The sequence below is a fragment of the Hemitrygon akajei genome, chromosome 11, assembly GCF_048418815.1.
Source record: "Hemitrygon akajei chromosome 11, sHemAka1.3, whole genome shotgun sequence".
Lineage (NCBI taxonomy): Eukaryota > Metazoa > Chordata > Chondrichthyes > Myliobatiformes > Dasyatidae > Hemitrygon > Hemitrygon akajei.
Genome location: NC_133134.1, coordinates 6,976,944 through 6,982,943, shown reverse-complemented (window position 1 = coordinate 6,982,943; position 6,000 = coordinate 6,976,944). Strand labels below are relative to the sequence as shown.

General features: G+C 41.4%; 1 protein-coding gene across 5 annotated transcripts in view; it reads left to right on the top strand.

The window, feature by feature from the left end:
* Window positions 1–1,614: 1,614 nt before the first annotated feature.
* ccz1 (CCZ1 homolog, vacuolar protein trafficking and biogenesis associated) overlaps window positions 1,615–6,000 on the top strand; it is a 53,689-nt gene continuing 49,303 nt past the window's right edge. For 2 of the 5 annotated variants that reach the window (XM_073060166.1, XM_073060170.1), the window contains exon 1: window positions 2,066–2,165. The gene's annotated coding sequence lies outside the window, so the exon portion shown is untranslated. Of the gene's footprint in view, window positions 1,796–2,065; window positions 2,166–6,000 lie in introns of those variants that run through there. The other 3 variants (XM_073060168.1, XM_073060167.1, XM_073060169.1) reach the window with 3 other exon arrangements.

Here is a 6,000-nt window from a genome sequence, read left to right as displayed (position 1 = left end):
TTAGAATGCAGCTGTGGAGCCTTGCACGTCTCAATCTCACCAGAAGACTGAGTATGTACAATGGACCATTCCTCTCCATATATACTTGCAGGCCTTGAATGATGTTTTAAAACCCACACAAAGGACATTTGGTCAACATGAAGTCCCAATGAATGGTTTCAGTCCAAAGCTCAGCTGTTCATTTCCCTCTAAAGATGCTCCCTGCTTGGTGCAGAGATGAAATTCAAGGATGGGCAAGAGGCTAGAATTGCAGTGGATCAGTGGAAATATCTCAATGAGTTATAGGGCTGGAGAAGATGGGAAGGAGTAAGACCAAGTTGGGTTTTGCAAACAAAGTGTAGATGGGCAGAATATGAGCTCACATTTTTGTTTGGTGGAATCTGGTTCAAGATGTTAAGACGTAAGACATATGAGCAGAATTAGGCTATTTGGTCCATTGAATCTGCTCTGCTGTACCATCATGGCTGATTTAATAATCCTTCTCAACCCCATTCTCCTGCCTTCTCCCCATTACCCTTGACATTCTTATCAATCAGGAATGCCACTGTGACACCCAAGAAATTAATTCAAGAAAGAATTAGATCAAATTGGAATGTCAGTTGATCAATGTGGTCGTAGTGCTGCAGATTTTGAGAGAGTGGATCAAACTACACAACCCTAATCATTACCTCAATTAGCAACACCAAAGTTCAAAGTAAATTTAGTATCAGAGTATATACATGTCTCCACATACAACCCTGAGATTCTTTTCCCTGTGGGCCTACTCAACACATCTATGGAAAAGTAACTGTAAACAGAATCAATGAACAAGATACTGTGCAAATGCAGATATAAATAAATAGCAATAAATAACGAGAGCATGAAATAACAAGATAAAGAGTCCTTAAAGTGAGACCATCGGTTGTGGAAACACTAGAAATATAATGAGTGTAGTTATCCCCTTTAATTCAAGAGCCTGATGGTTGATGGGCTAGCAATTTTTCTTGAAGCTGGTGATGTGAGTCCTGAGGCACACCTGTACCTTCTACCTGATGGCAGCAGTGAGAAAAGAGCATGGACTTCTTCGATCATTTTGCACAAAAATTGACCTCTTTTTGATCTTTCTTGCAAAAAATGTGTATAATTTATGCTCAACTTATGTTTTTGTGAATAATGCTTATCTGATGCTATGTGCTTGTGAAGCTGCTACAAGTAAGATTTTCATTGCATCTGTGCACACTTGTATTTGTGCAAATTACAGTGAATTCTAAGTTCAAAGTACGTTTATTATCAAAGTATGTATACATTATATAACCTTGAGAACAGGCAGCCATGAGACAAAGAAACCTAACGGAGCCCATAAATTCCTCTTGACTTTGGATTGTGCTGGCTGGTTCATTAACCAAATTGGTGAGTCCTGTCGGAGGGTTTCAGCTCCAGGCGTCAACTGTTTATTCTTCTCCATAGATGCCACCTGACCTGCTGAGTTCCTGTGTGTGTGTGTGTGTGTGTGTGTGAGTGTGAGTGTGTGTGTGAGTGTGTGTGTGTGTGTGTGTGTGTGTGTGTGTGAGTGTGAGTGTGTGTGTGTGTGAGTTTGTGTGTGTGTGTGTGTGTGTGAGTGTGAGTGTGTGTGTGTGTGTGTGTGTGAGTGTGTGTGTGTGTGTGTGTGAGTGTGTGAGTGAGTGTGAGTGTGTGTGTGTTTTGCACAGGATTTCCAGTGCCTGCTGAATCTCTTGTGTTTATATTATTGAAGGCAAGTAGCTGTTCTTGAACCTGATGGTGTGGGACTTCAGGTTTCGGTATCTGCTGCTCAATGGTAGGTGTAAGGAGACTGCATGGCTCAGACGATGGGGATTTTTGGTGATAGGTTTTGCCTTCATGGGGCATAACTCATGTGGGTGATGTACCAATGATGTTTTGGGCTGAGAGAACAAGAAGAGAGATTGGAGCGATATACAAATGCAGAAAATTCCTTTTAAAATCCCTTTAGTATAATTGATGGAAAAATGTAAAATTATGTTATCTTCGTAAAATGCAGATAACTGAGGAATTGGCTCAGAAAGTATGTAAATGGCTCTTTGGCCCAGAATTATCTGAGTAACCAGTATGTGGTGCTGTGGAGTTTCGGAATCAGAGTCTTCAGGATGGTTTGTGCTGCAGGGCTACAGACTGAAAACATTAACAAGGTAGCACTTATGTAATATATATACTTTAAAATGTTTAAAGTTAAAGAATAATAAGAAATTCTGCGCGGTTAAAGCCTAACGTGGGGGATTCCTAGCTAGGTTGTTGTGACTGTCCCAGGAAGTGTGCAGTCTGGCTGGGCTGCTGCTCAAATTTACCGTCTTTGAAACGTGAGGCCTAGGTATTGCTATGATTTGTGGGGTTTTTTTTTAAATCAAATGCGCCGATTTCAAATATTTCGTTAATTTCACACTTGAACTGAGCGGTAGTTACTGTGGAGAGTCGTCCTCGCCTCAAGTTTCTGAACAGCGGCCCCGCGTACCGGAGGGAATCCGGCCTGGGTTTGATACAGGGTGGCTGGGTTGGGACTTTAATTTAGCCCGGCTGCAGCCGAGGCCTAGGATGGGGTCCTGGAAGACTCCTTCTTTGGTGTAAAAAAACACGTACACTCACTGTTAGAAAGAACCTCCTGTCAAGGATTTGTTTTGAATAAAAAAGAATAACTTTAAAACTGACTTGGATACTTTGGAAGAAATAGTTTCTTAATTTGCTAGTTTCAATGGCTCTTTTAGATTAGTAGTATATTTGAGAATTTAAGTTGTATTAATCCTAAACCTGTTGAACTATAAGTTAGCCCAAATTACATAATTTGTCCATGTTAGTGTAGTATTAATTTTGTCTGATTGTTGCTTCTGTGAAGTCTGAACATTTTTTTCTAAAAGTCAGAACAGTTGAGAGGTAATAAATTATATTTTCAAAGTTTGATTGTAATCCAGGAAATGAAACGGATAATTTTCCCAGACTGAACTTCCGCATTCATCTAGAAGATAAATAACCAGTGAGGAGAGTGCTTCGTACATGTGAGGACAGAGTTTCACTTGTCAGATATGAGTCAGTCAGAAGATTGCAGATTGTATTGTTTATTATTCAAAGTTTTAAAGTGAAATTTATTGTCAGACTACTCGTACGTTACCATATACTGTCTGGAGATTCATTTTTGTAGGTATTTACTGGCAATTAAAACTGTGTAATGGAATTTACAGAAAGAACTATACTTTAAGACTGACAAACTACCAATGTGCAAAAGAATTGATGAAATAAATAAACAATAATACTAAGAGCAGGAGTTGTAACTTACTTACTGCCTGTTACACCACTGGCATTTAGGGCAGCAATGAAGGTCCTCCATCTCTGGTAGTGTTCAGGACTACCTTCATCATGTCAGTAGCTTCCTCTCGGTTTTCACTGTCAGTCATGCGAGTCTCAGGTGGAAACTCAGGAATACCGTCACACTCAGATGTAAAAGGATTCTTAATTGCTGGTTCCATGACAGTTATGTTTTACCAGTTAGGCTTGTTGGCCCTGAGCTGATCCCCCGAACCTGGAGGTCTGATGATCCACTCTTAGTCTGGCTTCTACGCTTTGACCTGTTTGGCATGGGTGACCCTACAAGAGCCAAAGCATAAAGCCCTCACTCCAGCCAACATAGCTCTCTGGGTCATTGAAGCATGCAAACCTCCAAACCATGACAAGGTTGCGGTCCTCTTGGAGATTGAGTTGTAAAGAGTCCTTGAAAGTGAGTCTGTAGTTTGTAGAATCAGTTCAGAGTTGTGGTGAGTGACATCAGGAGCCTGTAGAGTAATAGCTGCTCCTGAACCTGGTTGTGTGGGATCTAAGGCTTCAGTACCTCCTGTCCAATGGTGGGGGGTGGGGGGGGGGGAGAGAGCATGGCTTGAATGGTGGGAGACTTTGATGGAGGCTGCTTTCTTGTGGTAGCTCTCCATGTAAATGCACTCGATGGTGGAGAGTGCTTTTCCTGTGATGGACTGAGCTGTATTCACCACTTTCTGTCGCTTTTTTTTGTTCCTGAGCATTGACATTTCAAAACCAGGCCATGAAGGAAATAGTTAGGATTCTTTCCACTGTGTGTCTATAAAAGCTCGTCACAGTTTTTGGTGACATGCCGAACTTTGACATGGTGTCTTTGTGATTACCAGCACATGTACTGAGGTGCAGCTTGTCTTGTATACCGTTCATTACACAGTGCATTGAGGGGCAACTTTGAAGGATCGATGGACTTGGATATCAAGATCCATTTGATCCTCTACACCGTTAAGAATCCTGTCGTTAACCTTGTACTCTTGAACTGCATCTGCCACTTCGCAGACCAGCACCACATTCTTTCAATGGCCTGTTGCAACCTACAACAACCTTCTATGCTCTCCACAACACCACCAATCTGTGTGTCATCTCCAAACATATTAATCCATCCTTCCAATTCCTCATCTATAAAAAAAAGAGCTGAGGACATTAAGTGCCAAGCTCCCACTCGAGCAGCAGATGACCACTTGTTCCCCAGTATACTTTGAAGGGTAAACATGGACAGTGCAGGACATTGCTGCTTTTCAGAGCAGATCCGTGGGATCTTCTAGTAGATCTGCCTGGGATGACTCTGCTTTCTCACCTAAAACCCTGCACTAGAGTATGGGCTGAGAATTTTAAGTTACAGATCTTCAAGTGGGTCTTAAATCTACAACCTTCTTATCTGAATGCAAAATGCTGCCATTAATCTACTAATTAAGTTAAGTTTGAAGAGTAGCTTTATTTGTCACATGTAATTTGAAACAATGGAATTAGTTCATAGTGTTCTAAGAGTGACTGTAGAGCAGGTGAGGTTAGAATAATTATCAAGGTATGTATATGTCACCATATGCTACCTTGAGATTTGTTTTCTTGGGCATCTAGAGAAAATTTAAAAAAAATTCATGGAATTTATGTAAAACCTATAAATAACAAAGACTGACAAACAATGTGCAAAAGAAGACAATTCCTGCAAATAGTTTAAAAAAAATAGAGTTGTAGCTTCCTTGAAAATGAGTTTATAGGTTGTAGAATCGATTCAGCACTGAGGTGAGTGAATTTATCCATGCTCGTTTAGGAGCCTGATGGTTGTAGGGTAATCACAGTGGCTATATTTCATTAGGAGTTTCAGGAGATTTGGTTTGTCAACTGAAATGCTCAAATTTCTACAAATGTACTGGGGAGAGAATTTTGACTGGCTGCGCCGTCGCCTGGTATGGAGGTGAGATGGGGCGACTGCACGAGATGGAATTAAGTTGCAGAAATTTGTAAAGTTAGTCAGCTGTATCCTGGATACCAGCCTCCGTAGTATCCAAGACATCTTCAAGGAGCAATGCCTTAGGAAGGTAGCATCCATCATTAAGGATCCCCAGCACCCAGGGCATGCCCTCTTCACAATGTTACAATGGGGAAGGAGGTACAGAAGCCCGAAGGCACACACTCAACGATTCAGGAAGAAGCTTTTTCCCCTCTGCCATCCGATTCCTAAATGGACATTGAACTCTTGAACACTACCTCACTACTATTTTATTTCTGTTATTTTGCACTATTTATTTTAACTTTTTAATAGACATATGTACTTAATTCAGGTTTGTTTTACTCTATTTATTTATCGTGTATTTCAATGTACTGCTGCCGTAAAGTGAACAAATTCCGCGACATGTCCCGGTGATATTGAACCTGATTCTAAACCTGGTGGTGAGGGTCCTGAGGCTCCTGTACCTGCTTTCCGAAGGCAGTACCAAGAAGAGAACGTGGCCTGGTTGGTGGAGGTCCTTGATGATGGATGCTGCTTTCCTGCAACAGCGCTCTGTGTAAATGTGCTCAGAGGTGGGGAGGGCTTTGCCTGTGATGAACTGGGCAGTATCCACCATGATCTTTTTGACTTTCCATTCCTGGGCACTGGTGCTTTAATACCAGGCCACAGATGTAACCAGTCAAGGTACTCCACTGTGCAGCTATAGAAATAAATTCTCT